The sequence below is a fragment of the Agelaius tricolor genome, unplaced genomic scaffold (genome assembly GCF_023055355.1).
Source record: "Agelaius tricolor isolate 1412-34295 unplaced genomic scaffold, bAgeTri1.0.p SCAF_62, whole genome shotgun sequence".
NCBI lineage: Eukaryota > Metazoa > Chordata > Aves > Passeriformes > Icteridae > Agelaius > Agelaius tricolor.
The window spans coordinates 754,325-763,492 of NW_027269322.1; positions in this window are offsets into that span (position 1 = coordinate 754,325).

A 9,168-nucleotide genomic window follows, 5' to 3' on the forward strand; every position below is an offset into this window, starting at 1 on the left:
CAACCTAAATAAAATTTTTATTTTAAAGCAAGGTGCTCTCTGTAACTTCATGTTTTCAGTGAAGTGTTTGCCCAGTCTCTTTTTGTTTTTATCAGCAAATTGATACTTCTTCAAACTGTAACATCCCATTACCTTAAAATAATAAACTTAAAATAGCAAGTGCTGGGAGGAGCATCTTATGTCTCAGTTTGACTACACACCATTGGAAGAAAAGAATCAGAAGCTTTGTTTTAAAGGCTTTTCTTGATAATTATAATTAATATAATTAATTTTATTGATAATTACATGTTCTTAAAAAAAACCAAAAAAAACAACAACTAAATTAACTTCATGCATGTGCAATGCTGAGATCCCTTTTCCAATACATGAAGTGAAAGACTCCCAGAGACCAAAACACCACGGGTGAAAGCCTGCAGTGAGGTAGGCAGAGGGTTTGAGATACAAACTCCAAGAGAGAACACCATAATCACAGTCCAGCAGCTGTGACCAAAGGGAGAAAAGGTCAGCCCAGGGGAGAGGCAGGATGGTAGCACAGGGCCCCAACTCAGCAGCCTCTGCATTGAGGCAGGGATGAGTCTGTGGGGGTGCAGACACCCTCTGGGACACACTCAGGCATCAGGGAGCTCAGCTCTGCACTTCAGCAGAGGTTACAGAATCCCCCAGATTAAAAACCACTTTTGTTTTCCAGCCCTGCAGAGCTGGAAAGAGAGTGGTGCACAGCAGCTGAGAGCTAGCCCAAAGCAGCACATGAATTATAGACAAGAGTAAAGACAATCATTTATAGTGAGTCATTTTTAACACTGGCATTTACAAAAAAAATATTGCTCACTGGAAAATGCTTTTGTTACAGCTTTGTTGTGTTCCACGCTGCAAGTATGACCTTCTCTTATCTTTTTATGAAAATGCTACCACTATCATGGTTTGTGCTGCTCAACAGCAAGTCTCATTGTCACAGCTCCTTATCAGACCAGCACATCTTTATCCTTCCACAACATTCCCACCACAGGAGAGAGGGAAACCGTTTCAATCAAACTTCTCAGAGCCTACAACAATTTTGAATGTCATTTAGAAGCCATTTCTCACCAGCTGAATAGAGCTGTAGAGACACCAGTGATCTCAGAGCAGACCCAGTTCTGAGCAGGCTTAGGCCCAGCAGTGAGCTCGGTGTGTGCCTTGGATCAGCTTCAGCCCAGCCCTCCCACCCTCATTGTAATTGTCCCAGAAGAAACCAGAGAGAGACTGTGACTGAAATGGGGGAAAAAAAAAATCTGAATGGATTCAACATTACAGTGCTGCCAAAGTAGATAACTTAGGGTGAAACCCTTTTTCTTCCATGACTGACCCAGTACCTGCAGCAAATACACACAAATCCACCCACTTCTGTGAATTATGCTGGAAATAATTATCTTGAAATTCCATAGGAAAACCTGTCCTTTTATATTATTTTACTAATAAAACATATTATTTTACTAATAAAAAAACATAATAAATAAAAAGCATATTATTTTACTAATAAAACCTTGAGATTGATGGCTTATTAAGCTATCTTTTAGTTTATTAAGCTATCTTTATTGCCCAAAATCATGGCAATATTATAGCCTTCTGGGGAATGAGACACAATTGTGTCTGCCCCTTGCTATTTCTGTACCACATATGCATCCCAGAAGGATGAAGGATATAGCAGGATCAGAAACTGGGCTTTGCTTTTGGAGGACTTGACAGGTCAGTGATGGTGAAAGTGTCTGACTGGAGGCTTGGGAGCAGTCAGGCAGAGATATAAGCAAGGCTGCAGCCTTGTGAAATGGAGAAGCTGAAGTATTGAATGTTTATTCCAGCTCAGTGAAGGTGACATGTCCCCAGCCAGCTCCTGGCCACAGGTTGCCTCTCTGAGGCTCTGCCAGCCTAGGAAAAAAGTGAGGACTCAACTTGCAAATCATGAGCCTTGAGATATGGAAGGATGTAGAAATCAAAGAGTCCTTGCACGCCCAGAGTACTTTTTGCTCTGATAAGGAGAAAACAGAAACTTCTGGCTGATGGAAAAAAAAAAAAAACCCCAAAAAACAGTCTTTACACAAAATTGAATTACCTTTCTACAGGGTTTTGTCCTTTTGTTTCTTACTGCACTGCAGCAATTGTTTCCTGCCACCACCACCTTACAGGTCAGACAGCTCTTAGGGGTCTGTGGTGCTGTTAGCCCCTTTGCTGGTGCCAACCTCCTTGCTGGGTCAGGACAGGCTCTGCACAGTCAATATTCCATGCTGCAGCTGGAGGGGCAACTAAAACCTGCAGCATTCACTGCAGCAAGCACCAAACCTCATGGTGAGTGCAAAGGTTTCACACAGGTGTAGGAAACTCTCCCATCAGCACACGAAGCTGACCCACTCCACAAGGGGCAAGGGTACAACCTGTAATCTGTTGATGTTCAGAAGCCCAGAAGGATGCTCAAAGATGCTGAAATTAAAAGTGGGCTTTTGGAAGACTAACAACCTCCAAAGCCCAGGGAAGTCACACAACTCAAAACCAGAAATGCTTCCTAGGTGAAAAGAATGTGCTTTGAAATGTGCCCAGAAAATGACTCGGTCACCTCAGTGCCATGAATCCCTCCTTGCACTGCCCCTGAAGTTGTCTCACACCTGTTTTGCACTCCTGATCTCATCTCCAGAAAGTTGCCATGATTGATTTTGCTGCAGGCTGACAACTGTGCTGATTCACTGGTTTATCCTGAAGTATGACTGTGTTTGAATCAGTCACTGATTGCCTGGCTGTGTCAGATACATCATGTTCCCTCAGTTTCCCCAGATTCTCTCTTTTGAGAAAATGGTAATTTCTTTTACCCCTATATTCATTTTGGGCAAATCCTGGATGTTTCTTCCTCTCTTGAATAAGGCAATAATAAAGTGGCCATTGATAATGCTTTTGAGGTATTCTTGATGAATTTTCTTCTTTGATTAATGTCTTCTCTTTCCTCCCAGTTATTCCCTACAGCTAATGAGCATTTTGCTTTTCAGCAGGCATTGTGATTCTATTGCCTTTACTTTGTTTAAAGCCTAGCCCCATCATCAGCCTTTCTTTTATTCTTTCTGACAGCCTGTTTCTAACCACAAATCCCATGTTATGAAGCAAACTCTTTCTAACCATCCTTCCTCTTCCTGTGCTTGTACAAGGGTAGGATCAGCACCAGGAATACATCTCCAGGCCTTGCAGCTCCCTGGCCGGCCCCATCTTTGGGCTGTGTCCTGGGTTGACTTTATGGTGCTTTTATCCTCACTTGTCTGTTTATGCTGAATAATAAGTTTTGCACCTTTAAGACTTGTTGCAGACAGTGAAGTGGGGAGAGAAGCAGCAGGAGTTTGTTTTCAGACCCTGCACTCACTCCTCCACATTGCTGCTCCTGGACTGTGTTGTCTGTGGATGGACAGACAGCGGGACAGAGCTCTCCTTTGCTTTTAGTTAGTTTAGCTAGCTGAGGCAAAGAAGTTCCCTGGACTGTGGGTTTTTCCCTTTTCTTTGGCCTTGTTTAAACCTGCTCTGGACTGAACACCCAGGGGAGCACCAGCAGCTCCACCTGTGGCCCGCCGGGCCGGGCCTGGCCTGCGACATTTCCAGCACCAGAGAGACTGAGCAGAGCCTGAGTGAGCTGAGCTCCAACCCGGGGAGGGACTTTCTCAGTTTGTCATCTCTTTTGGAGCAGCAAGGGGCTTTATTGTTTAATATTGTTTAGGTTTTATTGTTTAATAAACAGGGTTTTTCCACTTTTCTCTCAGGAGGTATTTTCTCCCAAACCAGTTGTGGGAGAGGCCAATTGAATCTGCTTTTCTAAAAAAAAAAAAAAAAAGCCCTTAAGAGTTCTCTCCCAAATTTGCCCTAAACCAAACCAAATACAGGCTGAATGCTTGTCTGTAAGGCTGTGCAGCAGCAGGTGATCCTGCCCAGCTGCAGCCACAGAGTTCTGATAACATTTATGGCCAATCCTTCCTGCCCCACCCGAGCTGCCTCCCTGTCCCTGCAGCTGCAGAGCTGCACCATCTGCTGCTGCCAAAGCCTCTCCTGCTGGTGCTTGTTTGCACTTTCTGTCGATCATTTCTAGCAGCATTTTAGGGTCAATGACAACCTCCATGTTCCAGGAGCCTGGCCAGATGGCTTTCATGGTATCGCTTGTTTATTTTCACAGTTCTTGCAGCAATTCTTGTTGCCATTGCTACCCACATGCCACTCCTCTAGCACATTTTATCCAGCACATTTTATCTCTCCTTTGTGAAGTCAGTGTCACCTAGGGTTTTTTTTTGCATGGGGTTTGCAGGCCCTGCTCCTTTACTGTGACCACAAAAATTCACTCCACAGTAGCACTTTGGCCCACTTGCATCCAAACATTTCAAAAGGACTTGTTTTAATTTTCATAGTTTTGTCTTTGCCTCTGCCCCTGATCCGTCCTGATTCTTAAACACAGGACTCCATTAAAAGTGGAATCCTCCCTTGTATTGAACTATGCAGAAGTATTTGATTTTTTTTTAAATCAGGATGCATATGAAAACCTTTCCCTGTAAATGACTCTGTTTCAATTCTCTTATCCCATAAGATTTATGGGTTTTTTTACATAAAAAATAAAAATTTCATGTCAAAAACTACAAAGGCTACCAGTCCATTACTTTTAATTTTTAAAAATCCTGAATTTAAAAGAAAATTGCTTAAAAATGTTATTTGTGCATAATAAACTTGTGTTAAACTTAAAAAAGCATAACAGTTCCAATAGGTTGCAGATAATGTGAACTTACAGAGGGATGTGCTTCAGGGTGTTTTTTTTTGTAGATGATATTCTATATAGATTATGAACTTTGCCCTCCATATTTCAATAGGAACTCATGTCAGCATCTTGCCAGGAAAATATTGGGGAAAAAAAAAAGCTGGAAAAAGGAAGCCAAATTCACAGAGAAGTGCTAAAGTAAAAAAACATACTAATGTAAGAAAAATTGATTGTATAATGATTCACAAACTCAAGCAGTCGAGATGGAGGGGGCACCTAGATTTCCTTAATGAAATGCATTTCTTTGTTCTGAACCACTGCCTGGCTTTATCTTGTGTACTTTGACAAAGACCATGTGCAGGTTAAATATCAGCGTGGCAGTGACTTTGCACTGGCTCTTGCAGCTCTGAAGATTCACAGTCAGCTGAGAACACTGGCCCTGCCTTGAGAAGAGGGATTAGACCATCTTTGATTTAGGGATTTTAAAAGTCAGATCTTTTCAAATGAAGGATTCATGTGTTTTTGTAGCCTCAGGGAAGCAGCCAGCTGTGAATGGCTAACCTTTATTGTGGGATTTCTGTTCTCTTTCATGTAAGACACAAACTTATTCACCATAACAACCATTAAAAACTGTGTGGCATGAAACAGTAAAAATAAAAAAAAGGCAGCAATACCCATTCTTGAAGGAATATTAATTTAAGCCAGCTTCAATTCCATAATGGGAAGATGTACAAAATACTGTAATTCATAATGGCATGCAATTTTAAACTGGAATCGTTGGAGCTGTTCCTCTTACGTGGGTATAAATAATGGCAAATCTGCTAAAACCTGTGAAAGTACAATGCCTAATTTTGGCTTGGATTCTGTTCTGGCTTCTGTGAAATTAACAATATGATGTTAGATACACACAGGTGAAATAAGTTCAAAACATTTAAAATAGCAAATGGGAAATCAGAGTATAGGAATGCTTTTTTACATGGTTTTATCACTTTGCATTTTTCTTTATTTTGAAATTACAATGATATTAAACTAATTTTTGACTATGTAATGAATAAGAAAATTTGAATAATAAAACTCACAGTGTATTAATTAGAAAGACCTATTTTTTTAGGTCTTAATGAATTAAAACTTATGTTTTTGATGATTTAATATATAATTTTGTTTTCCTCTTAACTTCATAAATGTTTAGGGTATTGCTAAACATCAGGAGGTAGAGCTTCTGTATTCCACTCCCAGTTTTCTTAACCACAAAGTCTTAAAAGCATGAACTACTACCACAGTCCTCACGAGGGTGTTTGTGGCTGTGGATTGTCAGTTGACACTCTCCTCCCTCTCCAGGAAAAACATGTGCACACTTGTGTAAAGAGAATTAACTTTTTCATTCATCAGACAATATTGTGCTTCCTGGGAAGTTGGAAACAAAATGGCATGCAGGAGTTTTAAGGCATGAACTGACTGTATAGAATCAGAGAACCATTGGTAAGGGAAAGATCCTTAAGGTCACTTAGAGACTGTCACTGTAATATTTTCTGAAAAATCCCTTTGCCAGGGTTTCTTCTCCTGGGAAGCTGAGAAGCCTCAGAGAAAAATGAAAAGAATAATTATCTGATTCACTTCTCCTGTGTTTTGCTGCTTTGGAATGTGGTTTGGAGATTGTTTACTAAGTAATTATGGTTTCATTGGTTTCATGTGAATTGTTTTGACTTAATGACCAGTCACAGTCCAGCTGTGTTAAGGCTCTGGAAAGTCACGAGTTTTTCATTAGTGTCTTGTTAAACCTTCTGTAAGTATCCTTTCTCTATTCTTTAATATAGTTTTAGTACAGCATTCTATAATATAATAATAAATTAGCCTTCTAAGAACATGGAGTCAGATTCATCTTTCCTCCCCACGACAGGGGACCCCAGAAAATACCACAAGAGACCTTAACAACTGTTAACTTTCCACTGCCACCCCCAGCACTAAATCACATCCCTGAGTACCACATCTGCATATCTGAATGCATATGGACGATACATTTGAGAAGCAAAAATATTCCCATCTATTGCCATGGACTTATGCATTACAAGTAAAAATAAATAAATACTTTCTTAAAACTTTCAGAGCCTTTATGCCACACAACATTATTTTTAAATAGAAGCAATGTCTTGGAGAGGCATTTCAAGTGTCTAGGCCAGGTATTAGAGTGCAGCTGCTTGCCTGCATACATGATCTGCTCTTGTGACAGCAGAGGAGGGCCCTTACCAGGCTGTGCAGTCTGTGTAAGTCAGAGCAAATTCAATGTGCTGTATTTCTCTGGGCTGGAAAGCAGATCCAGGTTAGAGGTTTCAGCTGGTCTCCTGTTGTCACAGCTCTGCTAAGGTCAGGTAGTGACTCACTGCTCCATCTGCTCTGGTCATGAGGAACTGACACAATGCAGGGCACACTATGGAAAAAGCACTGGGCATTAGTTAGGTCTTCACCAGTTAAAACCTGGAGTACCTTAAAAAGAAAATACAGTCCACAAAGCAACAAAAATGAGGTCAAAGTCTGTTCCTATTTCAGATGTACAGCTGCTACCTTGCTAAATAATGAGCCATTAAAAGTGAACAATATTTGTATTAGTGTAATTCTGTTTTTCCTGAGTAAAGTGCAGCTGCCACATGAGGGCTGTGCTTGAGGAAACTGCCAAGGGCATGCTGTGTGCTGGTAGGTCAGTGTTTAATGACTCCCTGACATATCCAACTACTAGAAAATTTTACAATAATCCAGTAACTTAAAGTTCTTGTCCCAACATTTACAAGTTTCAATACTGCAAAACCTCATATGAGTGGAAAAGCGTTCTTATAACATCTTGCTATTCCTTTTTTCTGCTGCTGACCAATTGATAGATTGTCCACAAAAAGTACAATTGTTGGAAAGGGAAGAGAACTATTAAGTAAATTGGTAAATGGACATGCAAAACCCCAGATGTTTGAAACATGGAGAACAGAATATAATATACTGTGTCTAAATGAATAAACAATGTGTGGGAAAAAAATAAATCAAAGATGTACAACTCCCTACCCTGCTGCTCTCAGGAACGTGGTCTTTTGTCTGCAAGCTCATCCAAGCAGAAGGTGATTTCTATTCTTCAGAATCACTGATTCAGATGATGCCTTTGACAAAAGTGCATTCCCTGTGACAGGGGGCTGATTTTGCCTCCAATCCATCTCAAGGGGCTTGTATTGACACTGACCTAAGTCTTACAAATTCCTTTCATGTAATAGCTCTGAAATGTGCTTTTTCTAACTATGTGTGTATATATTCTAAGGTTATTCTGGCTCATTATGTTCTTTCTAAATTAATAAATTATACCTTGGCAAAAAGATCATATGAGTTTTGGTGTGATGTATGTTTTTTGTGCTATATATGAGATGCTTTGTAGCTGTGTTGGTTTGCCTCAGAAAAAGTTTAGCTCTCTGGGCTGCACCTTACCTATAAAAATTTGGTATAGTCCAAAACATTCTCTGGCATCCATTACTTACCTAACATCATTTTGGACAAGACTTTGTTCCAGTCCAAATAAGAACCTACTATTCATTGTTTGCTTTTATACAGAAGCAGTATTTTCAATAAACATGACATTTTTCCCATTGTAAAAAGTCAATAGAAAGAGCCTGATTACAAGGGTTCCTTTATATTAAATACAAATGTGTTTGGCTTGTTGTTTCTGTTTGGTTTGTTTTTTTAATTGTAGACTTTGTCTCTGTTGCTTTAATCATACAAGATAAAAACAGTAGAACAAATGACCAGAAGAGGTTATCAATACTACAAACTCCTCCTGATCCTCAGTTATTCTGTTTAGAGTGTAAGTCCGTCTGGAACTTATGGGAATTTGGTTTGAGGCCCAAATTCACAAAGATATTACAAAGAAGTATCTAGCTTCTAGCTATTTCCTTGGAGTCTGATGACCTTTGGGAATTTGGGCCTCAGGCATTTTTTTTTTAATGTCCTCATTGTACCTAATCTAACATTCAGTTGCTGCTCAAAGCTGAGTTTAAATTCTAGATGTTACCTAAGTGTCACCTAAGTGTCAGCTCAATATTATTGAGCTGATTTGAGGCAGTGGATGAACTGGGAACCTAAATACAAAGGCAGAGGTGGAAAAGAGGAATTCCTTGTCTAAATATTTCTCTGCTGACACAGTTTCATGTGCCATGTTTCCTGCAATGTGATGGAACACAGTTGAACTCTTAATTGATTCCTGATAACTGCTAACATTCTTTATTCCTTACACTGCGTAGTCCAAGAGGTTTGCATCTAAAAAAAAGGAAAAGTCAGACTATTGTACCAGTAAGCTAAGATTCATGGTGTGTCCAGAACGAGACCTTCTGTGGCACTGGACAGAAGCATCATGTGTGGCTGCTGGGAGATGGAAGGAAGGGTTTCCCTGAGGGGACAGGCAC